Raw genomic sequence first — 27135 nt, 5'->3', positions numbered from 1 at the left:
GGGAGAACATTACATTAATCTTAAGAAGAGTGGAGGGAATTCCAAATCAGATTGTCATTGTCAGTGTTTTTAAAGCTTCAAGATGTTCTTCAGATGCCAAAGCTGCAAATATTTAATGGGATGCAAGCAGTAAAGCAGTCCACCCAGTAAAGGAACAAAATAGCCAGCAAGGTAGTCATGTTGTGCAAGTACCTTTCCTGACAATGTCAACATATTGTATGGAAGTACTGTGAGCTTTTTATAGATAGGGAAATTAATGCTGGAGTTTATGCAGTTATATCAAATTATCTGGTTCTACTGACAGAGCATACTTCATAGGAATTTTCCAAATAAGAAAATTCCAAATCAAGTGGGAAAGTATCCTGAGTTCTACAGCATAAAAATGATAAACCTGTCAGTGGACACAGGAAGTATTTGCAAAAAATATTAGAAGAATCCAATTTTCTGGATTTTTTTTCTCTGTTTTTCAAGTTTCAAGGACTTCCTTACAATCCAACATTTTACTTCCAAACAAAAATATGGTAAATGTTAGGAAATTGTAGGCATGAAGTTTCAGGGCTTCATCTGTATACACTGTAAACTATTCACTAAGGAAAATAGCCCAAAGTGCGCATTACAAATACAAATGTATTATTATTATTATTATTATTATTATTATTATTATTTTTATTTTTCCCATTGTTCTTGCAAATGTATTATTATTATTATTATTATTATTATTATTATTATTATTTTTATTTTTCCCATTGTTCTTGCAGTAGTATGACAATAATTTACAACAATATTCTGGGAAGGCTTTAGCAGGAACCATTAAAGTTGGAGCCTTTCTGTGAGGATTTTATGGAATTTAGCCTGAAATTCCAGCTGAAGTTCCAGCTGTGTAGCTAAAGTAACCAAGTGGACTAATGAGAACTTTACAAACCTTCAGAAATATAGTGCATTTATTTCATACATGCTGTTTAAGCCCATGAATTATTCTCAGGTTCAGTGTCTGTAAAATTTCAGCAGCTGCCAATACAGTGAAAAAAATGAGAAAAATGATTTCCAAAAATGATACAAATATATAAATAAGTAACAAAAACAAACTGTCAAAAGTAGGAATAGGGGCCATCAAGCCTGTGTTGGGCAGGTGTGTCAGGGGGTGAAGGGCGAGTGAGAGCTGGCAGTCAGCGATGCAGTCTGGCCAGACCGGACACTGAAACCTCTGGCCTAAGTGTGGCCGCTTTTAACCAGCTCCAATTATCCGGGCGTAATGAGATCCCAGCGCTGCCTCCACTGGCCTGGCATCATTACTGCAGTGTGTGAGTGGCAGCAGGAGCAGTCACGTTCTCCCTGACTGACTACACACATTCTCACTGACAGCCGGCCTTCACACATCCCCACACACACACACACACACACACACACACACACACTCACACACACACACACACACACACACACGCACGCACATGCATGTATTAGCCAACGGACTTCATTTACATGTACTGCTGCAGTCAAGCCCAACACGACCCCAGACGCCCACGCACCAAGAAACTTCCCAATTTGAGTGCAAAAAGAAGGAGCACCAGGAGCCTTCAGTAGCTGAACGAAGAGTAAAAAGCACCCCAAGCTGGGTACAAGAGTGAGGAGACACACACATATATTATTCTTCATACATCCGCCTGCCCACACACACACTCACACACATTTGTGTGAGACAACACTCAAGTTTATGTAAGTGTACAGACATTTAGTGTTTCATTGTATAATCCCCAGCAGTGGCCCTAATGCATGGTATGGTGTGGAGCTCCTCAGAGTGGGCTCCTCGACTTAACATGATGTTCCATGCTGATGATTAATGCGACTTGTATGACTCCACAATAGCGTTCACATCCCATTTCACACCATATACTCCTGCCCCTGGGTATAATATCACGAACGGCAGCCTGGAAAAGAAGGAGCCGTGTATAATACACAGCCACGTGGTGAGTAAGCCCTCACCTAAACCACTCTCTTCTGGTGCCGGCTCAAAGAGTAAAGCTTGTAATTTGCGCATCTTTTCCCTTGTCCTAATTCCAGCTTTACTACTCTTTCCTTTGCTCTCCTTTTTACCTCCCTCCCTCTCTCTCTCTCTCTCTCTCTCTCTCTCTCTCTCTCTCTCTCGCTCTCTCTCTCTCTCACACACACGCATACACATTTCTCCTTTTCTCTATACACCTATCCATCTCTCCTTCTCTCCCGCTTTCTCGTGTTTCTTTCTACTGCACTACTTTCTCTCTCTTTCTCCATCAAAGCTTTTTTCCAAACTATTTTTTCCTATCTCTTGCTTCTTTGTATCTCGTTGTTCTCTACCGCTCCTATACTGTCTCTCACTCTAGCTCTTTCTATCTATTATGTCTCTTCTCTCCATCCCTCTCTCTTTCTCTCATGCTCATGTTTTATGTTTTGTCTTTTTTTTTTAGCTTCCTCTTATTTCCTGCTGCAGTGGTGTAGCTGTGGTAACACTTCATATCACAGCCTGTTCTAAGGGTGGGAAAATATTGGGGAAAAAGCCCTATATTCCTTCCAACAGGATGTAACTCCTCAAAATATATGAAAGGCTGAAAACATTGGTTTTAATGGTTTAATGGTTTTAACACAGGTTTTAATAATAATAGATCATCATCATCATCATCATCATCTTTTCCTCTTATCCATTTCAGGGCCGTGGTATAATAATACATTATTATATATATATATATATATATATATATATATATATAATTATTTTTTTTTTTTATCCTGTTGGACTTCCAGCCTGACTTGTTCAGATTTATAACTCGAAATCTTGAGTTACTCATATTCCATGCTATAAACCTTCCTCTCTCCCTTCAGTCCCTGTGACAAAATCTTAGCATCCCACCATCACCTTGCTACCAGTCTATGACTGATTTCTCCTGCTGAGTGACATGGGGGGCTGGCACCCCCCTGCTCCCCCCACAACCCTTACTTCCATTAGCGGTAATTGGTTTGAGTTTCAGCATGTGTAAGAACTTGCAGTAGTCTGGCTTAGGCTGGGAACATATGTTTCACACATTCACAGCTCAACACTATCACACACACAGCCATGGTCGCCTCCTTGGATGAATATCCAACCCAAATATGGCACATCTGCAGTCCTCTCATGGCCCACATTTGGCCTTGAATGACAGCGTTGACTCAGGGTGAGACAGGTTGCCTCAACTCACATGACATGGTGGTGTTGTCTGGTAAGAGTGGATCAGACACAGCAAGGCTGCTAGAGTTTTTAAAGCCCTCTGTGTCACTGCTGGACTGAGAATAGTTCACCAATCTACATTCCCCCGCCAACAGTGTTCTGTGGGTGCCGTCCTGTGTCCACTGTGTGCAGTATATCTACAAGGTGCACTGATGAGGTTGGTGTGTCCAACAGAGTGGACACAGTGTTTAAAACCCCCAGGAGAACTCCTGGGTCTGATCCAATTGTACCAGCACAGCACACATTAACACATTACCACTCCATTAGCATCACTGCAGGACAGGTGGTCCTGTCCATTGATGGGCAGAGTGATATGGACATGAGAAAATATGCAGACAGACAGGTGGACTAAAGTCTGTAATTGTACAACTGCAAAGTGCTCATGTATGGTCAGTGGAGCTGATAAAATGGGCAATGAGTGTAGATACAAGGTAGGTGTTCCTAATCCAATGATTGTTCAGTCTATACTATACTATATTATACTACACTAAATTGTACTACCCTATACTACACATCATTTCCAGCAGCATGCTGCTGTACTATGGTATGTATATTATACAACTATACAGCTATAAAATATCATTTCCAGCTGCCCAGCTGATACCCGGCAATTATATACTGCTTTTTCACATTTCTGTTGAACCTCATACAAGTCCTTAATAGGCCAGACCCAGTTTCTTATCATTACCATCAAATCAAGCACAAAAATCTAATGAACACATCACTCTGAATATGGAAATGAGGGACAGAGAAGCTGTGGGATAGAGGCAGATAAGAATAAAACTGCTGTTCCTCCAGTCAGTTATGAGCACTGTTTCCTGTGTGCTCAGTTTTGATTTGTCTCCCCTTTGTTGTTTCATGAAAACGGCCCTCCCAGCAGATGGGCATCACCTGCTCTACAAAGGCATACTACCTGTGTGTTTATGTGAGTGTGTATGTGTGAAAGAAAGAGAGTTTGTGAAACAGAGATGAAACGACATTAGAGGCAGAAACATGGATCAATACCAACACTCTCACACACACACACACACACACACACACACACACACACACGCATACACATACACGGATTACACAAACTCTTTTACTTCTTCCAAACGCTTCCATGTGCCAGCAGTGTGTTCATCTCATAAAGGCCACAGTTCAGACTAATGTCCAGGAAGGAGGGGTATAGAAATGGTGGAAAAAACAAAACAAAACACTGCAGAATCTGTTTGCTTCAGTGGCATCAACGCAATTTGCAGAAAACCCTCCTTTTTCCAGACCATCTGGGTTGTGTTTCCTTTTCCAGGGGCTTTAAAACCACATTAAACACAGAGACAAACCCAACAAACAGCATTCAGCCTAAAATCCTCAGTGAGGACACAAAGCCAGTGTGAGGACTCTACCAGTCTCTCAGGTCTAACACTGGTTTTGGGAAGGATTTTTACAACTCTGAGAATAGTATGCGGCTCTGGCATTTAAAAGGGGCTGAGACATGTTTAAATCTAAAGGTCATGGGGCCCCTAAGGTGACATGGGGGGTTTATTTAGCAAGTCGTGGACACTATATAGTATTTTGAGGCTACAGAATAGTATTTTGAGGTCACAAAATAATATATTGAGACCACATAATACTATTTTGAGGCCACAAAATAATATAGCAAGGCCACAAAATATTAAATTGGGGCCATGAAATGACTGCGCACCCTGACAAAACTTGTACAAACCTACCTTGTCTTCCACCATTTTTACTATTTGATTCTCCTCCATATATCTCTCCTTGAGAAATCTCAAAGGTTAGTTGTGTGGTTGTTCAGCTGCTATGTCGATCAAATGTGTGTGCATTGCAAATGCAGTCCCTTGGTCCAAGCTTCAAAATATTATTTTGTGGCCTCAAAATACTATATACATACATACATGCATTTTCTTTTCCGCTTTTCCATTTCAGGGTCGTGGTGCAAAATACTATATAGTGGCCTCAAAATAATATATAGTGGTCACGACCTGCTAAAAAACCCACCATGTCTCTTTAGGGGCTCTGTAAAAGGTTCTCAGAGTTCTCCCTAGATAGGCCATGTACCACAAATACTGTCTGAAATAAGCATTCCAAAATTCAGACTTATCAAAACATGGAAAATACACCGTGAAAACAGAATTTAATTTAACAAGATTTTTAAAAAATTATTTCTTTATTATTATTATTATTATTATTTTTTACAAATGCTGGAGTATAGAGTTTTTATTAAAAATGTACAAAATATGGCCAATTTCGAGATGCGATGTTTTGTTTTTCTTTTATGACAGTGACATTATAGTCAGTCTGCTAAGTAGGGTGGCCAGATGTCTGGATTTTTAGATCCCAGTCCTTAGTCTGGAACAACACCTGGACATACAATAGTCCTCCTTTTTGGAGCAAACTAGTTTAAATGTTTCACTATGGATTTGTTCTATGCTTTGTTATTGTCTCACACAAATACCAGAGGAAACACCTTGAATTTAATTGGTTTAACAGCATTACTTTGACAGTTACTGCAGAAGCTGTCAGAAGCACATCATGAAGAAATAAGAGGAATAATCTCAAGGACGACTGTGTCAAGGCAGGGTTGCAGATGTGAATTAACCTTACAGAATGGTTTGCAGATATGGACGACAATCATTTTTGGGGTCATGGAAGTAGCTAACCTACTACTAAGTCATGCTTGGTCTCATCATTTTGCCTTAGTTTTGAGCTTAACGTATTAAGGCTAACATTGCTTCCATGTGGCAAAAGTATATACATCACCATGTAGTATCACAATTCTGTTCGGCTCTCACTGTCACACAGCTCTGTTTATGAATGTCCCTTCTCTGGTTTGTATCTCCCCAGTGAGTTTGCATCTGTCCAACAGATTTAAGTTGACAAGCCTTGTAGTAAAAGACACAGTGCATCACATCACCTATTTACAAGTTATTCAAAAGTATTCTTTGAAGAGTTTAGTATCTTAGAAGCAAAACGTGCTCCCGTGTGCTTATGCATAAAAGTTGGTGTCCTGTGGGAGTGTTTTTGTTGTAGCACTCTTTTGAAAATCACCTGTTCCAACTTTACTTTGTGGTAAGTTTTGCATATCCAGGTTTTTACTGCCTTTTCTGTCAAAGAAGGCAGATCTTCACCAAGTTAAGTGACAAACAACATGACTAGGGCATCATACACTTGGCTGAAGTCATCTCTAACAGAGTCGCCTAAGTGGTTTTCCAACTGACTGCATTTGGGGTAAGTGAAATATTTTGAAAAGGAAATAAGCTAATGTAGTTTACAAGCAATGAACACATCCTGCAAAATGGAAAACAGCTTGATGCTGATTGAAGATAGAGTGTGATTTAGACTTGCTGTGATGATAATTGGTGGTATATAAACTCGTTAGCTACATTAGCATCATAGCTCCATTTGGAAACTGAACAGGGCAAAAGTCTTCCACCAACACATATCTTGGCTGATTAACTGGATTCTGGGGAAAGGGATAATCAGATGCATCAATAAAGCTTGTGCTGAATGATGGATTTTTCATGATAAGCGGTGGGCAGTCGAAAGGCTGTGTGGTAAGAGATGTTTTAACACATGCAGGTGTTTTTTGTGGATATGTTAACACTCAGACATGTGGTTTCACTGTGGGTTAAATGGCATCAAATTCGCCTGTCGACCCAGGCTTTTTATGCAGGTCTAATATTTTTCTTCTGCCTGGCTCTCCTTTTCTAGCCCTAGCAGGCTGTCATTTGCTTCCCTCCCATTTGTCTGTGGCTCATAGCCCCACTCCATCGAGCTGTGATTGCTTCTTGATGGCTGCAGCCCCCACCCCACTCCCACTCTCTTTCTCTCTCTGTCGCCCCAGCCTTATTCCTATCCCCCAGCACCAATGCTCAAGTGCAAACACTTCAACAAGTTGGGAGATGAAAATGTGTGAGAACAAAAGGGGAAAAAAGTAGTGTGAAGAGAACGGTTTTGTTCCTTTTCTCCAGTGAGGGAGAACTGTGGGTGCATTTTATTTTTTCTCATATCCACAGCAAAGAGACTCATTTTTCTGTGGCGGGCCATTCTCCCCCAGTCTCTTTTTGCACCCAGCTTCAGAGCAAAACCACAAGAGGTTTCCTGGAAAATGGCTACAAACTTCACTTTCAAATGCTTGCCATTGATTATGGAATACATACAAAAGGCACATCCATCTTTCCATCCACAAGAAACAGTGCCAGGTTTCTAACAGAACAAGGAATCGTTCCTCCACTGATGGCATGGTTGCGTAAGCTCAGTAATAACACACTACAAGCACACCTCATGTTGCTGTTATTACGAACAGCTTTCAAGGATTTGCACTTTGATTACTTTGTGCTGCCTGTAACTATTAACCGAGCGTGAACAACATTCTTATATCCTTTGTTTTACATTTTTTTCATTGCTCTTTGCACTTTGTTCTATTCTTCTTCTTCACTACTGAATGGAAATACTGAAATCCATACTTTGGTGTTTTAATCATGTTTCAGATGCAGTTTAGTCCTGTATTAGCAGTGTAATAAGAGAATGGTAATGATTTATATTTGAGTGTAGAAACTCAGTACATGGAACTTGATCTAAAAGTTATCATAATCTCACAATTTAAAAGTCTCAAGGCCAGTTTGGACACTGGTTTCTCCCTTTTCTGGACTAACAGACTCTGATCTTCTGAGGAGGGTTTTTACCACATACTGTGAGGGTTTCATGACATTCTACCAATGATTTATAATTAATCATAACTCATTGCAAAGTTATTGCACAGTGCCTTCTCACTCCAAATAACACTGATTCACTGCTCCACAATTCAATGCTTTAGTGTATATCCAACATCAGCACTGACCTTTTTTTTTTTTTTTTTTTTTTTGCAGAAAACAATACAAACATACAACTAACTTCAGGCATAATACAAGTACAAAGCATTCAGTAGGTTAGAGATAGTTAAAAATAATTGGCACAGACAGGACAATAAGAAATTATATTAAAATATTGAATATATTTAAATGGAGAACATAAACATATTTTAAAACCTATGTGAAACCTGCATGGACTGGTTGATTCAGGGAACTACAAAGAGTTGAATTCCTCATCTCTTGTGAGAATAAATGTTTCCAATAAATATTGTAAAAATACATAATAATAATTTTAATGCATAGTGATGTATTACTCCTTTAACACATTCATCACGACTTCTCATAAGAGGAGCTGTCCTGCATTGCTTGTGATGAATGAGACAGACAGTGGACTCTCTGGTTGATCTCCATTGTGTGTTATGAGAGTGGATCTGTGTGCAGATACGTGTGTGTGTGTGTGTGTGTGTGTGTGTGTGAACATATGTGTGTGCATGCCTACACTTGTCTGGGTGCATGCTGCATTAGGCTCTGGCTCACAGTGGAGAGAAATATGACAAACAGTGCCCGAGGCTGTAGATTTCTGCCCTTTATTTTCGAGGAGAAGTGAGCCTCTTAAGAGCGGTTGAGAAAAACCAACACTGTCCGTCAGAGTGGCGGCCAGGGATTTGCAGTGTTCCGGAGAGGCTGAGAGAGGGGGCTTGTCCGGGTGTGGATGTGGGGCTGGCATGCTCAGCCATTCCCAGCATGACACAGCAGGAGTGTGTGTGTTTTGCTAAGTGCGTTTTTGAGAGCTTGTTTTTGGAGTGCTTCTCTGCACACTGGCAATCTAGCTTCGTCTAATCTGCCTCAGTACGAGCCCCAGCCTGTTACACAACCCTCTTCACAGCAGCACTGATCAAGCCTAGAACGGCAATGCTCTTGTTGTCTGCATCGCTCTCTCTGTCTGTCCGCCTTCCCTCCATTTCATCAAATTGCTCATAAATTTGCTAATAACCAGTTACCTAACAGCTACCAATCATTAGCCTCTATTCCCCGTCTGGTCTGGACAGTCTGCAAAACAACTCACATTATTTTGACTGTTGCAGCCAGCTTTCCAGACCAAACCGTCTAAGGACCTGCTTTGAAGTTGCCAGCATGAGGCGTAAATAATGAAGTGGTGGTGTGTTTGCACTGGTTTGATGACTTGTTTTTTTTTTAAATCTAACTTAAGGCCAGGGATAGATTACAGGTCCAGTGGGTGCCCAGGGATCTCTGACTGAGTATGAACTATCATTTAGTGTGACTTGTGTTTAGATATTTACTAAAGTATATTGTTATTTTAATAGGTTTGACTAATTTTTTTTAACCACAGAATGTAATAACATTCATTTTTGTCATAAAGAAAACATACTTAGTCCAGGTTTTTCTTCTGTGGGCATGACACCAACTACAGAATGACAACAATATAACACTAACAACCAAAACAACAACAACAACTGCAGTAACAACAATAACAACAACAACAAATGCTTTTGATCTCGTTTTAAAAACCCTGTGTCCAAAATGGCTCCCTATTCAATATTCTCTATTTTATTCACTATATAGTGCACTATTATAGGGAACTGAATTTAGGAGCATAGTAAATGATTTCAGACATTTCCTCGTGGGTTTTTGTTTCTCATTAATTCCTTAATTAAAGAGTTCTACTCCTTCTTTTTCATTTTAGACATACAACACTTTTCTTTTCTTCTATATTCTGTCTACATCTATTGTCAGAAAATGATAAATTACAATACTCTTCCTGTATAGTGAAATTTGTTTGCCAGATCATTCACTTTTTAACTGGTGGAGAGTAGGAACAGGCAGTAGCTTTTGCTCTTTAATCTGTCGCTTTAGAATTCCGCTCTGTTCCTCAGTGACTAGAGTGATCAAGACCAAATGAATCTAAAAAGGTTCAAATTTAATTTTGAAAACTCAGGCAGCAAGTAAAGTAGCACAGCACTCAGAGAGCGGAGACTTATTTTTCTGCTTAACGTCTTAACATATAACTTCTGCTTTGCCACTTAGCGCACATTCTATCATTACCAATGGAAATGACCAGAGAGAAAAAGCATCTCTCCCCCTCGCCCCTCTTTATTTATTCCAAATGCATTTTGCATGCTAATATTTGTAAATGGAATGATAAAATGCAGAGTGGAGTTGTTTGCTGGGACGGCCGCCTGCTTGGCCATGCAAAGTGTGCAAGATCACAAGGTTGAGTGACTCTCTTTGAGGAGAGGAAAGGTGGAGAGGAAAGAGAAGGAGGGTATGAGGGAGAAAGAGGGGGAGACCCTGAGGTTAAAGCTGTGCTTGTGGCTCTTTTTGATGGACAGAGCTTGCCGGACTAATTACCCACTGCCTTAGCCCACTGCCAAGGTCAAAGAGAGAGAGAGAGAGAGAGAGAGAGAGAGAGAGAGAGAGAGAGAGAGAGAGAGAGGCAGAGTGGGGAAGACAGAATGACAGAGAAAGGGAGAGAGAGTAGAGAATGTGGGATGGAGATTATTGATGCTACATGCATTTTAATTAAATACTACAAATTAGTTTGCAAGCTCATTGTGGAGTATTCTGATCACAAAGTCTGATTGGCTGAACTGTGGTTGATATCACTGTAAAATATATGACCAAGTGTCAAATAGCAAATATTAGCTTAACACTGTTAGCGTGATGCTAAGACAAAACAAGGAAATGGCTATAATCTCATAACTATAGGCTGGTTGCTATAGGCTAGTGGCTATAGAAATGAATAACATTGTTGTACTCCCTAAAGCTACATTACATTCTCTTCTACAGAAGGAGAGGAGAATATTTGTACATTTTCATTATAGAACTGTCTAAAATAAAATAACATGATAAAAGTCCTGGAGCTGAAAGGGGCATATGATATAAACCTACAATTATAATAGAAAAAAGTACAGTTTTGTTCCCTAACTAAAGGTACAACATATGTACCCTTGAGGGTACCACCTCAGTGACAGCAAAAGATACCAATAATGTGACAGTTGTCTAACAATGTACTAAAGATATATGGCAATAGGAAACGGAAATATAGCCATTTTGAGGCCAATAACTAACAACTTTTAAGGCAGATTTTCATACAGCATAAGCAGCTCTCACCTCCCGTTCGATTTCTTTATGACAGGATGCATCCAAATGCCAATTCGATCATTGATAATGATTTCAGCAATGTTTGAAAGAGGGGCGGAGGCACATATCAATAATTCAATACACTTTTTTGGCTATATATATTTTCCTGAATTGTCCTCAAAATCATTACACCCTCAGAGCAGAGACTGTGCTTCCTCTGTTCTACTTTAACTTGTATCAATTTTTTTTCTATGTCCTGCTCTTGTAATATTTCCTATCTCCCCAGTTCACACACTTCTCAACTCTGACACGTACATGCTCCCTCTCCATCCCTGAAGCTCTAACTTGTTTTGATTGAACGGGTAAATGAAGTCAGAGAAGAGAAGGGTAAAAAAAAAAAAGAGCTGACCAAGCCTGAGATGTCCAGCCCAGAGGGCCAATCAGACAAGCTGTGAGACTGCAGTGTGTTCATCATAGCTTGTCTGGGCTCTGAAAAGCTGCATTAGTCAAGCAGGAGGGTGGTGGTGGTGGTGATGATAATAGTGGAGCAGGGGGTAGGGGTTGGGGGGTGGTGGGTAACAGATGTGCATAGCAACTGCTGGAACAATTGTCCAAATCCAATTCTTCGCTCTTGCCCTGTCCCAATTGAGGGAAGCCTTCTGAAGAGTCCTTGAGTCTCTCTCTCTGGATCTTTTTTTTTTTGGCCGGTGCCATTTTTTGTAGTGCTCTGGCTGTTGGTTTGTCATTGCGATTGATCAATATTTGATCTCTCTTTTTATTTTTCAGCCACGGTCCACAATGGAGAGAGGAGACAACAGACAAGTGCATGCTGAGGCAAGCAGCCGCCTCAGACGAGAGCAGAGAAAAGCCTTTAACCAGCTTCTGGGTGGCACAATGGCCGCTCTTTTGTACTTGCCAGACTGCCAAAAGCCAGGGGATAAGAAGAGAGAGAATTGGAGGTCGAAAGGAAATTACAGAAGGGGAGAAGGCTGCGCCCTGATGCGCTTGTCGTTTTGTGCTAGTTTGATTAGGTATGCGAAAGTTGCTCTCTATTGTGAGTTAAAAGGACAGAATGCCAGAGACCGCCGCAGCCTTCTAATATTCTCCGGATGTTCTTTTCCGCGGGGTGTTTTTGTGCCGCTGAATTAACTTCCATAATGTATGTTTATTTATTGGGCCCTTGTCAGCGCTGATAGGAAAGACAGCAAGAAAATTGTCCACCATTGTGGTCATGGCACGTCACAAGGTATGAGCATTGTGACAAGAATATACAGTGTCAGGAATACTAAGCAAATAACCAGCAAAATCTTTTTGACAGCTCTATATATGTCTAGGCCTCATTAGGGGTGGGTGTGCTAACTCCTACATGTCTACGTTTGGAAATATTAGCGAGTACATGAATCACAGTAATTGCTCTCACCTTTCCTTATTGACATTTAGGCTGGTATAGAAGGGAAGCTGCACAGCTCAGCCATTGCTGCCTGTGAGATTTATTCATATCCACTGAGAAACAATTATGTAAATGTGCATATTTATGAATGTATGCACCACACTACAGTAGCTTTGACTGTAAACTGGGAATGAAATGGAAGATAAAAAGAAAAACAGTTTCTCTTGTTGTTGCACTTGGTTCATAAAACGTGTATGAAAGCACTCATCGGAGATTTTACTCAAGCACTTTCTCCCATTGCCATCTAAACTGTTTATTTACAGTGACAGGATGTTGGGGCAGGTGCAGAATGCGAGGGAGTGTTTTTATAGTGTAAAAGAGGATATCAGTGCCTCCGTGCCCAAGAGCTCTGACACAGAATAGCGCTTACTGCTTAATATTTCACACCCTATTTCAGCCCTCATAAAGCCTGATAAAAAACACCCATGACCCCCCGTCACCGGTTTCAATTACGGCCTATGGCAGCAACAAGCCAGGCCTAAAAACAGAGCCAGAGCCAGGGTCAGTTACAGTTTTCTCATCCGGATCGATGGGAGCTGCTTATACGAAGGCTTATTCCACCTCTTTGTCAGCGTGCAGAATTCCCAGGGTTGATGGGTGTGGGAGCCCGTCTGCTGTCATCGTGATTAATGGCACAATAATATTTACAGCCTGCGTCCACTTTATTCTCCCTCACACACGTCTGTTTTCTTCACCTCTCCTGTACAATAATTCTGCTGTCTTGCTTCATTGTAAGGGGGAGAGGAGATATGAAGGGCAGTGATATTGTCTGTTTTCTCTCCACTTTTAGATTGTGGATTTGGAGTAGCTCACTGTGTTTGCCTTGCACTCAGTTTCTGGGGTAGATAGTGATAAGCAGAACTGGACGGTAGTTGGGTTGTTTGCTGCGTGTGGTATGTTTTGCGCCATGAACTTGTTGTGTTGTGTTAGAATGTGTCTTGTATTGGGTCATATGATATATTTTAGTGGGCTGTACTGTGCCATTACACACTGTGTGTGTTAGTTCTGAGTTGTGTTGAGCTGTGTTTGGTGTTAGTGCTGAGCTGTGTTGACCTGTGTTTGGTGTTAGTGCTGAGCTGTGTTGAGTTGTGTTTGGGGTTAGTGCTGAGTTGTGTTGAGCTGTGTTTGGGGTTAGTGCTGAGTTGTGTTGAGCTGTGTTTGGGGTTAGTGCTGAGTTGTGTTGAGCTGTGTTTGGTGTTAATGTAGACTTGTGTGTTTTGTTTTGAGCAGGGTTTAGTGTTAAGGCTGGGTTGTGTGTGGTGTTGAGCTGTGTTTGGTGTTAGTGTTGAGTTGGGTGTAGTTCTGGGCTGTGTTTGGTGTTAGTGTTGAGTTGGGTGAAGTTCTGGGCTGTGTTTGGTGTAAGTGTTGTGTTGAGCCGTGTTTGGTGTTTGTGTTGAGTTGTGTGTTGTGTTGAGCTGTGTTTGGTGTTAGTGTTGAGTTGGGTGTTGTGTTGAGCTGTGTTTGGGGTTAGCGCTGATTTGTGTGTTATGTTGGGTTGTGTTTGGTGTTAGTCTTGAGTTGTGTGTTATGTTGAGCTGTGTTTGGTGTTAGTGTTGAGTTGGGTGTTGTGTTGAGCTGTGTTTGGTGTTAGTGTTGAGTTGTGTGTTGTGTTGAGCTGTGTTTGGGGTTAGTGCTGAGTTGTGTGTTATGTTGGGTTGTGTTTGGTGTTAGTCTTGAGTTGTGTGTTATGTTGAGCTGTGTTTGGTGTTAGTGTTGAGTTTTGTGTTATGTTGAGCTGTGTTTGGTGTTTGTGTTGAGTTGGGTGTTATGTTGAGCTGTTTTTGATTTTAGTGTTGTGTTGTGTGTTATGCTGAGCTGTGTTTGGTGTTAGAGTTGAGTTTTGTGTTATGCTGAACTGTGTTTGGTGTTTGTGTTGAGTTGGGTGTTGTGTTGAGCTGTGTTTGGGGTTAGTGCTGAGTTGTGTTGAGCTGTGTTTGGTGTCAGTGCTGAATTGTGTTGAGCTGTGTTTGGGGTTAGTGCTGAGTTGTGTTGAGCTGTGTTTGGTGTAAATGTAGACTTGTGTGTTTTGTTTTGAGCTGTGTTTAGTGTTAGTGCTGGGTTGTGTGTGGTGTTGAGCTGTGTTTGGTGTCAGTGTTGATTTGTGTGTTATGTTGGGTTGTGTTTGGTGTTAGTCTTGAGTTGTGTGTTATGTTGAGCTGTGTTTGGTGTTAGTGTTGAGTTGGGTGTTGTGTTGAGCTGTGTTTGGTGTTAGTGTTGAGTTGTGTGTTGTGTTGAGCTGTGTTTGGGGTTAGTGCTGAGTTGTGTGTTATGTTGGGTTGTGTTTGGTGTTAGTCTTGAGTTGTGTGTTATGTTGAGCTGTGTTTGGTGTTAGTGTTGAGTTTTGTGTTATGTTGAGCTGTGTTTGGTGTTTGTGTTGAGTTGGGTGTTATGTTGAGCTGTTTTTGATTTTAGTGTTGTGTTGTGTGTTATGCTGAGCTGTGTTTGGTGTTAGAGTTGAGTTTTGTGTTATGCTGAACTGTGTTTGGTGTTTGTGTTGAGTTGGGTGTTGTGTTGAGCTGTGTTTGGGGTTAGTGCTGAGTTGTGTTGAGCTGTGTTTGGTGTCAGTGCTGAATTGTGTTGAGCTGTGTTTGGGGTTAGTGCTGAGTTGTGTTGAGCTGTGTTTGGTGTAAATGTAGACTTGTGTGTTTTGTTTTGAGCTGTGTTTAGTGTTAGTGCTGGGTTGTGTGTGGTGTTGAGCTGTGTTTGGTGTCAGTGTTGATTTGGGAGTAGTTCTGGGCTGTGTTTGGTGTAAGTGTTGTGTTGAGCTGTGTTTGGTGTTAGTGTTGAGTTGTGTGTTGTTTTGAGCTGTGTTTGGTGTTAGTGTTGAGTTGGGTGTTGTGTTGAGCTGTGTTTGGTGTTAGTGCTGAGTTGTGTTGAGCTGTGTTTGGGGTTAGTGCTGAGTTGTGTTGAGCTGTGTTTGGTGTAAATGTAGACTTGCGTGTTTTGTTTTGAGCTGGGTTTAGTGTTAGTGCTGGGTTGTGTGTGGTGTTGAGCTGTGTTTGGTGTTAGTGTTGAGTTGTGTGTTGTGTTGAGCTGTGTTTGGTGTTAGTGTTGAGTTGTATGTTATGTTGGGTTGTGTTTGGTGTTAGTCTTGAGTTGTGTGTTATGTTGAGCTGTGTTTGGTGTTAGTGTTGAGTTGGGTGTTGTATTGAGCTGTGTTTGGTGTTAGTGTTGAGTTGGGTGTTGTGTTGAGCTGTGTTCGGTGTTAGTGTTGAGTTGTGTGTTGTTTTGAGCTGTGTTTGGTGTTAGTGTTGAGTTGGGTGTTGTGTTGAGCTGTGTTTGGTGTTAGTGTTGAGTTGTGTGTTGAGTTGAGCTGTGTTTGGTGTTAGTGTTGAGTTGTGTGTTGAGTTGAGCTGTGTTTGGTGTTTGTGTTGAGTTGTGTGTTGTTTTGAGCTGTGTTTGGTGTTAGTGTTGAGTTGGGTGTTGTGTTGAGCTGTGTTTGGTGTTAGTGTTGAGTTGTGTGTTGAGTTGAGCTGTGTTTGGTGTTAGTGTTGAGTTGTGTGTTGAGTTGAGCTGTGTTTGGTGTTAGTGTTGAGTTGTGTGTTGTTTTGAGCTGTGTTTGGTGTTAGTGTTGAGTTGTGTGTTGAGTTGAGCTGTGTTTGGTGTTAGTGTTGAGTTGTGTGTTGAGTTGAACTGTGTTTGGTGTTAGTGTTGAGTTGTGTGTTGAGTTGAGCTGTGTTTGGTGTTAGTGTTGAGTTGTGTGTTGAGTTGAGCTGTGTTTGGTGTTAGTGTTGAGTTGTGTGTTGTTTTGAGCTGTGTTTGGTGTTAGTGTTGAGTTGGGTGTTGTGTTGAGCTGTGTTTGGTGTTAGTGTTGAGTTGTGTGTTGAGTTGAGCTGTGTTTGGTGTTAGTGTTGAGTTGTGTGTTGAGTTGAACTGTGTTTGGTGTTAGTGTTGAGTTGTGTGTTGTTTTGAGCTGTGTTTGGTGTTAGTGTTGAGTTGGGTGTTGTTTTGAGCTGTGTTTGGTGTTAGTGTTGAGTTGTGTGTTGTTTTGAGCTGTTTGGTGTTAGTGTTGAGTTGGGTGTTGTTTTGAGCTGTGTTTGGTGTTAGTGTTGAGTTGAGCTGTGCTTGGTGTTGCCTCACTCTCAGGATTCTGTCAGTTGCATTCTTATTGGCCCCCTATACATCCTCAAAAACCCACTTCTGTGTATCGTTTTGTACTGGTATTGGTCCAAAGTGAATTGCCTCCTTCTACACATCAAGCCGAAATAACAGACTTGTAGTTGGTTGTGTGTCAGTCAAATTAATTTTCCTGCAGTTGTAAGTGGTACTTGGCAACAATAAGTGGCACCAGACTCTCCCTAGAGAGACTGATAATGAGAGACTAGGTCATGTGAAGTTGGCCATGCTGAGCTATATGCTGAGATATATGACAAATTTATATTGTTTTTGTGGGCTTCAGTTCATATTGTAATGTCAAAGGCAGCTATATTTCTAAAGTTCAATAAAATATGAAATAAAATATTACTAGTAGTAGAAGTATAACATTAATGACTGATCCAAAGGTCACAGAAAATGGTAATTTTACAATTCAGTGGGGTGTGTATGTGGGTGGGGGGTATTGCTTCTTTTTAAAAAGTGGGATACTACATTCTATAATCTCTATATTACAACTCATCAAATCAAGTCTTGTCTGTGTTGAGCTGTGTGAAATATTAAAACCTTTTTTTAATATGTCTTTAATATCTTGTAGCATGTGCTGTTTTAGGCTTTATGCTATGTCGGCAAATATTTGACCATGTGCTGTCTTGGGCCAGATGTTGTGTAGGTCCATGTGCTATGATGGACCAGGTGCTACGTTGGTCCGTGTGCTGGGTGATTTGTCTTGTGTTGTACAATGCGCAGCCTCTGTGCAGTAGGGATGGCTCTCTCTGTGTCTGACAGGTTTGGGGCAGGGCAGTGACAGCTACTGACTGCATGACTGACAGCCTTAAGGGAAGATGTGAGACCCTCAGACAGCTTCTCTAATTGAAGGAAGGACAGATAGAAGGTGCCAAGTTTGGAGCCATGAACGGGTGTGTGCTCATACACTCTGTGTATACTCTCTGTTGCTGATCTCCCATAGCTTCCTAGTTTATTATTCCCCTGGTTGTTCATTAGCTGCATTGAGGCAGTGCCCTATACATTGTTAATGTTGGGCCTGCCCAGAATGCAGCATTTAAAATAATAGTGACAGAGTAAGTATACTTGACCTATGATACACTGAAAAGTGACTGTTTTATATTCACAAATGTACAGTGTGCTTGGCTTACATGCTTATTCTCTGTCTCATACCCCCCCCCCCCCTACTCACCACCATCACCACTCTCTCTCTGGGTGGAACTCTCTTATGACAAGCTTCTATGGCTGCTGAATCTTTTATATGTTTATCCGTTTTATCTGTAAGGCTAGTATATTATTTAAAACATTGTGTGCCGCTTATATTAACCCACAGCGACAGGGCTGAGACAGCTAGGAATAGGAGAGCACTTTGACGTCTCTCTCTCTTTCTCTCTCTCCTTCGTCTCTCTCCACCCCTTCCCAGCGTAACATAGTAACACACTGTCTCTGTCAGTTTTTTCTCCCATTCATTTACCGTCTACTTTAGTTTCATCCTTTCTGATTGCAAACACGGCCACCTCTTTCATCTCTCTCGGCTTCGTTGCTGTCCCCTGTGTGAGTTCTCTCAGTGTGTGAGAATGTGGGTACAACATCAGAGGGCCTATGAAGGGCTAAGCCTGGGACTGATGCCCGACTGCCATCTTCTACCCCAACTCTGCCAGCCTAGCGCTGCTGAAAGCGGCAGCTGGGGCTCTGGTTCTTTTTAGGCCTACAGTGTAGAACACAACACTGAGGGGTTTCAGGGTTAAAATGGAGGAAAAAGACTGATCAGAACTGATGTGGATGCTGGTGGATGGGACTTTTTTGTTTTCCCCAGAGAGCCAGAAGGGATTTCAAGCCTCACTGTGGGTCACCGATTTTCACAGGAGAGAAAAGTAGACTGCAGAGAAATTTACAGTTATTGCTGCTTGTAAATGTGGGGAAAAAAACAAACCCAGAAGGGCAACAATGTACGAGATTTGATGATGAGTAATTGAAACTGGTCTCTCTAGGTGGGTCAGAAATCACCTACTCACAAACTGACATCTGTTAACTCCTGCAAAGCAAGCAGCGCATTAATGTTCTCCTCCGAGCATGTTCATTCATTATCTGTAACCGCTTATCCAGTTCAGGGTCGCAGTGGGTCCAGAGCCTACCTGGAGTCATTGGGCGCAAGGCGGGAATACACCCTGGAGGGGGCGCCACACACATTCACACTCTGTGTGTGCAGACACACACACACATTCACTCACACCTACGGACACTTTTTGAGTCACCAATCCACCTACCAACGTGTGTTTTTGGACCGTGGGAGGAAACCGGAGCACCCGGAGGAAACCCACATGGACACAGGGAGAACACACCACAGACAGTCACCCGGAGCGGGAATCGAACCCACAACCTCCAGGTCCCTGGAGCTGTGTGACTGCGACACTACCTGCTGCACCACTGTGCCACCTGCTGAGCATGTTGATCTGTCAAAATGAAGTTGTGTGAATGGCAGCTTGAAAACTGTAGCAGCTTCATAAAGCACAGAGGGAAATGGTTCAAGTCCTCACCTGCAGCAAACATATCAGGTTGTGATATGGAGTCCTAATTAGCTGTGTTATGACATAGAACTGACATTGAATATATCGGAGAGAAAGATAATAAATAAACTCAGACAAATGATGGCAGTTGGTAAACAGGTGACATGTTTACTTGCTGCTAACTGCTTCAAACAACCTCCTTCAATAACCTACATCTTGCTCTGAAAGGCCTGTTGTACTCACAGTGTGCAGTGTGGTCTACATATGGCACTGTAGTCAGTTACAATATTCTGGAAGTTGGGGTCACTCTGTGGAGACTAAGTGCAGGCCATGATGGGAATTGTGACTGGCAGTGATGCTTAGAGACCCAGCGTAGGAAGATGTGACTCAACAGGGGCTTTGTTCCTGTCTGAGCCTGGCCTAACGTCAACACCACCCAACCCCAGCAGCTCCGGTTTCACTGCCTGATCCAATCGGAGACCCTGGAGGAACACTGAATCCCCCCTACAGACACACTCTATTGATTGCTGCGTCAGGGGCCATATAATACCTTCCCCTCATTGAACTGGCATTGGCAGGCATTCCTTCAGCGCTCTGTAGTTAGACCGACGGATGACATTTCTGCAATGGCGGCTGCTGGGGCTAGCGGGCACCTGCTGACAATCCTGTTAATGGATATTTTACAAGCTGTATTTACGCTGCTGGTCTAGTAGCACCAGTAAAACACAGCTTGATCACATAAGGTGTAAAGAGGCTATTGTAATTGTTTTTTTTTTGCCTCTGAATTGTCTGCCGGAGGATGTTTGTGCGCTGATAACCATCCTTTTGTTCACAGAAAAGGGCTCGATAAAGCTGCTCTTCTGTTTAGCCATAGGGTTAAGCACAGCACATTATGTGAGAGAGATGTTAAAAGCTGTAATGGATGGTGGCTTAATCGAAGGCAGTTAAACAGATGCGCTGCCCAAACCATGGCCTTCTGCCTCTATCCTCAGTGTTCCCACATATAAATCACTGCCTGCTTCTCTAGTGTTATGGAAATGATCCTGGAATATTTTAAACTTCTAAAACACATCAGTCTTTTTTCTTTGAAACTACTGATACATACTGTCTTTATTCAAACTGGAAGATATCTGCCATTTATTTCCCAGGGCTACTGTAAAACTAATGGTACATGATTTTTTTGAGGCCCTGCTCTAGTTAAGCTGACCTTAGTACAGTGGACAGCTCAATCACTTTTCAGCCAGGTTTTTTATACAAAAAAGGCCATCCATTTTCTCCATGCACTGAACAGTTCACTGTACAGTAATACCCAAGTATTCAAAGTGGGTATTTTGATGGTTTAGCTCAGGAACCTCGAGAGAGATTTTAGCTCAGACAGGCTGGAGTAGCGAACTGCAGAGTGATCTAAGACCAGGAATAATTGTCTATGAACTTTTCTTATTATTCATGAATACATGGATTACAGTGGCTAAAGAGCAGCTTATCAGATGGAACTTCAAAGTCTGTCCTTTCTACACTTTTTTTCTTTTAAAACCAACAGCCAGCCTTGTTCAGAAGCTTATGGGACACAGTGAAAGCTTAGTGTGGAAAAACCTTATTAACTTTTAACGGAAGTCAATGGAAAAAAAAAAATTTACTCCCAAGCAATTTTGGAGCATTCCTATTGGTCCATTCATCATGACATTTTCATACAATGTGAAGGACTGCTGCTATGTAGTAAACTTAAATAAATGAGATATATGTTTTTAATTGGACAGTGAGTGGTCACAGTGTTTAAAAACTACAGGAGCACTGGTTCTGATCCAGTACTAGGTGAAATGCTTATGGCAAATTGTAGAAATGTAATGTGCACATAAACCGTACAAATGTTTTTAAATAATGTTTCTAGAAACACAAGACATGCATGACACTCTATATAAGATATACTGTATATACACATGGTCTTTTCCCATTGTACACTGCTCATAGGAAGTAACAACACATAATGTATGTGTATAAAATGTGTAAAAAGCATTCCACCTCTCAAAAGAATAGGAAGTACATGATGAAGGCCTTCATCAGATTTTATTGCTGTTATATACAGAGCAGCCGACTGTTTCCCCCTGTGAAGATTACTCTTTGAAACATGCAATTGCTGCATAAAAAAAACAGAGAAAAACAGTGTTTTAGCCCTGAAATCCACACCTCTGTAAGAATAATTTACCCACTTGCTCCAGGAGTACTGTAGTGAATGGATAGATAAGGCTTTACTGAAAACAACACCTGGATCCTTGAAACATAGAAAGCTCTACAGTAGCATCTCTACGGCAGCCTTCATTCTCCACAGAGCAATTTGTTGAACCATAAATCTGAAATCCAGATGGCGGCTGCATCCCCTCTTGAGATGTCTTAGTCACAAGGTAGCATTTTTGCAAATGATACAATGACTCAGTGGGACGTACCTAAGCAAATGATGGATTTTTCCGTTGTTTAGTTACAGTTGGCGTCGAAGGTGTTTCGGTTATGGAGCGCTGATATTTACCGATAAATCTAATTCCTCCGCCTCTGCTGCGTCCTCCTAACCTTCTGGCATTTAAGCTCTGATAATTAGGCCCCGAGTCTCAGCGTGCTGCAGCAAAAACGAATGGAGCATAATGTCAGGACTAATGAAGTCATAAATAGCAGGCCTGATGTGTTGACTGGAGAGACTAGAACCAAGAGCCCAGGGGTCAGATCACCAGAATAGTGATTTAACAATGTAGCCTACATTAGATATGTGCACCTTCTACATTTACAGTATTTGGCTGCCCTTTAATCAATTGTCTGCCCAATGTAGTCATGGCAGGTTCCACTCATCAGGTCTCATCCGATAGGTCACACAATGCTACCAAACCGAGAGGGTGCAAGCTTTTAACATATGTGAAACCTGTAGGCAGCAGTGTTACACACTACAGTACCCCACCCACCAACGTAGGCATAACAGCCACACCACAGTAAATCACTCTTTGTTTATCAGGTATATTAGAGCTTTATATTATTATAAATCAGCATGAATTCCACACTGGTTATTCCACTATGGCTATGCTGGTGGTAATCATGTTGGTCGTCCAGCAGAGCAGTATCCAAAACACTCATATAATATTGTCGCACTCCGAAGAAAAATATGTCTCAAAATAGTACATTTACAGGAGAAAGAAGAAAAAAAAACGTTTAATTTTCAATGGAAGTCAAAGTAAAAAGAGTTTATTCGAAGTTAATCTGGAGCATTTTTATTGGTAATTCATCATGAAATGTTTACACAGCGTGAAGGACAGCTGCTGTGCTCAAATGATGTAGTAAATTAAAAATCCACAAAAATGGAGATACGTGTTTTCTTGGGACAGCGATGATATGCTGATTTTGATTGTGGCTTGTTTGTGCTGGGTTTTCAAACAGGGATCAAATATGGTATACTTCTAAAAAGTTGTTTATACATTGTTTGAATTTTGCCAGTAATTGATGTCAGATTGGCCAATTAAAATCATTGATGTAGCCCCTTTAAAGGCCACTCGTTTGGCCCAGTGGTTTAGCACTGCAGTGAAAATAGCACAGTTCTGACGCTTCTGAGAGAAATCAGAGCTTTTGTACACAGAGTGCGGTTTAGATGTGCTTTATGTTTGCTTTCGCTAAAATTACCACCGGAGATTTCACTTGTTTTCTCTTTCTTGCCTTCTGACGCACACGTGGAGTTGAGGTGAGCTGCTCCAAAAGGAAAGAGAGACAGAGTAAAGGTGTCTGGGATAATACAAAACAATAGCTTTGCTGAACTACATTCAGCATTTGCATTGCAGATGAGTGCCGACTGCTTGGGTACAATGTCTACTGCCAAAGTAAGGAGGCCATTATTTCTGCTGACTTTTCCCACTTGAAGCTAAGGTATGCTACTCACCCTGGGAACACCTCCTTCTTGAACAGAAGCCCCCTCCTTCCCTGATGCACTCCATTCCAACTTGCCTAGTCAAGATCCCCTGCCCTCAGCAAATACAGATCTGTCTCCATCTTTATGCCTACTTGCCTGGTGTGTTGCATTATTCCATCCATAAGCTCCAAAGAATGCAGCGTTGTTTTTCTGAGGGCTGTATCGTAGGATTCATGAGCCACTAGCATGCATATGATACATATTTTCAACTATTGGAAAATACTAGCACTGGTGTAGCATTTCACAATCCATAAATCTGCTTTGTCTATGTATAAGGTCTGTCCAGACAAGATTGTGTGGGATTGCCACTGACACAGTCAAAGCAGGTATGTTAACACCAAATCATAATTTACACTGTAAACAAAGGCAAATGGCCATCCTTCACTTAGGTTTTTTTTTTTTTTTTTTTTTTTTGAAAAAGCTGTTAAGTAAAAGTTATTTATCACTTTTTAGTATTTTGGAAAAAGACAATTTTTAAGAATGAATAGCTCTATATTTAAAAAATTTTAATTTTTTTAGTTGCAAATGAGTTCCTGTGGTAATTCAAATGGTAAATGAAATGTTACAGACAATTTAAACTTCAACCAAGTACAAACAACAAATTGTTTTTCTCTTCAAACAAACACACCATCCCAACTTAAAAAATAGGTGTTCCTTTTAACAGCTCTTAATACACACAATACATTACAGACTATTGTACACTCATTAATTCATTCCTTCTTACTGCTTTTGTTTATAAACTACTCTTTGTTTGTACTCTTGCATTTATTACACATTTTTTATTTCCTGTTGTCAGATCTTGCATTGATGTTAGAAACCCCATATTCTCTGCATTCCAGTTTCCTTTGACATACTCATTTATACTACTCATTTATAAATAAACGATAAGTGCTATCAGACCTCTCCAAAGCACTGTATGATTTTCATTTCTGCTAACAGCCTAAAAATGGTGTTAAAATATAATGAAGTTTTAGCTGCATTACCTGATGATTCTAAACCCTGTTACTTCAGGTGGAAAGGTTGTCACTGAAAATGATCCGGGGGTTGATTTCAAACCTTTCCTGAAATCGTTTGCTTTTATCAGCTGCACTTACTCACCAAAGCTGGTCTAGACACGACTGTCCTTGGTCGACTGAGGCACATACTTGCTCTTCTTGATCTGATGTAATATCTCTGTAAATACAAAAATGACTCATCTTTCCTAGCACTAAAAAAATGCAGCCATGATTCTATGGCTCTTGGAAAGGCCACGCCTTTGGGTGGGACTATTTTAATGGAAACGTGAAACGTTTCTGAAACCGTTACTGTACAGCAGTACAATGAAATTTAACCTCAGCACTTCACCCATCCATGGCTGTTCCTTCACACTCCACGTCCATTGTTTTGCCAATATTAGAGATGAAACTGTGGATTTTTCAGTCCTAATCCTGCTTTTCTTACCTTTTGGGCACAGCTGCCTCGTTGCTGGAGGAGGGGCATTGCTAGAACTTTCCATTTGCCTCTACTAGGTATAGCATATAATGTAGCTGTCGAAGCAAATCATACCGTATTTAATGGTTTTTAGATCCATGAGTTCTCTACAAAACCTTTTCCTTGTTAAGAAGTTCTCCAGAGAGATGATTATATGTGTTGTATATGGTTCAATAATGGTCCTATACAGTAGAAAAAAACATGTTTTGTATTGTTAACCACTGGTCAATTTAACAATAGAAAAGCCCATTTTGGGTTTTAGATAGAACCATTTACAAAAAGGGTGTATGTAGAACAATTTACAACATATTTAGCATCATTTTGCAACTGCAAATGGTTCCACATAAAAGTCATGGTCCTAAATAGAACTACTGCTTTTAATCAAGTGCCCAGACAGTTCAGATGATATGGCAGGGGCCAAGGAGAAAAGGGCACACTTCTGCTTTAATACTATGGCTCACGACAGAAAGAAGCTGCCTAATGACAGCAAAAGGGTTGTGATAAGAAAATAATATGACCAGATGTGTCCTAATGAAAGGGCTATCACACAGCAGTCATTGTAGTGTGTCCTTGGTGAGAATAATAATGTTCCCTGAGCTGTTGCAATGCCAATTAAGTACTTGAGACGTACCTGGTCCCTGGGAGTCGTAATACAAATAAATGCATTCACCAGACAGTTCTGGAGATAGCACAGCCCTCATTTTACCAACCGAGTGTCAAGCGTATACAATGATCTTAACCAGAAAAGGACGCCAAGGGGACACTGTCCTGTGAAAATGCCAGAATACATTAGCGCTGTGCTTGTTTGCTTATGCACCAGGCCTGATGATGGGCTGTAAAACATGTATTTCGTCTATTTACTCACTGCCGTCCTGTGATGGAATGGCAGCATGTTAGCATTAGAGCCAATTTAGCCCCGAACATGTTTGTGCAACAAAGCAGGACTCCTCACTGTGTGACCACGCAGGTCTGTTAAGAAATGCAAACATTTGCTGTTTTCTTAACAGGCCTTGTTTCTAATCTCTTAATATACCAGATTAAGTTCTGCATAAGCTGAGTTAATGTTCTGTTTCACAATCTTGTTTCCCTCATCAGGCACCACTTTATGGACATTTCTGTGACTAGCCTAGCCTCGCGACTCTCTGTGGAAAACATCAGGCGTGTGGCACGCTTGGCTGACAGGAAAGGGACGTGGTGGGGGTGGGGGGTAGAGTGAAGGAGGGATCAAATAGCAGCAGAGAAAGTAGGTTGCCATCTTTACCTCTTGAGAGAGGAGGTGTTGACCATGATTAATGCTGAAGTTTAGTGGCAGCCATCTGGAAAATAATCCCTAGTCTGACATGTGCCAGAAAGAGTGAGAGAAAGAGAGGGACATTGAGAGAGAGAGAGAGTTGCTCCATGGGATGATCTATGCTGAGGTGAATGGGAGCAATGGAACATGAATTATGAATCTGGTCATTTTTGGCTGGCAATTCCACAGCTATCCTACAGTGTGCCGGACACACAGCGGAGACGTCAGCACAGTCTTTCTGTAATCTCAGCTCTTTGGGTCATCCCACTTTTCATCAGGGCTGGCAGGAATAACAGGGATAATTGGGAAAATAGGACCTGTGGGGGGGCTTTCATATAGACAGGAAATCTAATGAATACAGGTATCTGTTTCACACCTATTTCAAGGCACTACTTTGATATATTGAATTTTGAGTTTAGAAAAAAAAAAGACTGGAATAATTTGCATCTTAACTCTAGCATGTTAAGTGTAAAATGTAATAATTTCCCAGAGAACATGAGGACAAAAAAAAACCCAAGGGCTCAGGAGAAAATCTATGTCCCTGAAAATATGTACATTTTCCCCTCCTCCAACTCTTGTCAAAGTTAGGAACACTTAAACCTTTCTCCTGCCATGCAGTTTGAAGAGCCCAGCTCCTAATCAAGCATTTGATTAGGATTACTGGCTACCCTGCTGCCTCATGTTGCTGTACATGAGTATTAATTCTCCCCTGGGCTAAAAGCTCCTTAGTCTGATTAGAGAAGAGCTAGGGCACATTGCCTGCTCTAATGCACATGTCATACGCAGGGTAAAAACAGCAGGACTTTAATGGGGGTATTTGCAGATCCGGCAGATTCTTACAGCTTGCCTTTGCCAATAAACAGATGACATGGGGAAGTGTATATAATTTGGAGAAGCTGCTTCTCCGATGAGTTTTTTAGCTAAAGTTAGCCCCTGGTAAGTATAACATGACAGAAGCAGCTCTGCAAAAATTAAAACTCACTCCAAATAAAATCAACCACCCAAGACTTATTAGGCATCCAGTGTTTACTCCTGTAACATAGACGCTACAAGGCTAATGTAGCTAAGAAGTAATAGACGCCTTTACCCCCTTAATAGCATTCCTAAATCCTCACACACTTCAGAGTTTCAGAGTTGAGTTGTTAGGTAATATCTGGGTGACAGAGAAAGTGTTGATAAAAAATTCAGG

At 41.3% G+C, this 27135-nt stretch overlaps 1 protein-coding gene across 1 annotated transcript in view; it reads right to left on the bottom strand.

Annotated features, from left to right (window-relative positions):
- Positions 1-27135, bottom strand: part of rtn4rl1b (reticulon 4 receptor-like 1b) — a 216212-nt gene that overhangs the window by 29793 nt on the left and 159284 nt on the right. The window lies entirely within an intron of this gene.

Source organism: Hoplias malabaricus, chromosome 1, assembly GCF_029633855.1.
Source record: "Hoplias malabaricus isolate fHopMal1 chromosome 1, fHopMal1.hap1, whole genome shotgun sequence".
In the NCBI taxonomy this organism is placed as follows: domain Eukaryota; kingdom Metazoa; phylum Chordata; class Actinopteri; order Characiformes; family Erythrinidae; genus Hoplias; species Hoplias malabaricus.
This window is presented reverse-complemented; position numbering and strand designations above follow the sequence as displayed.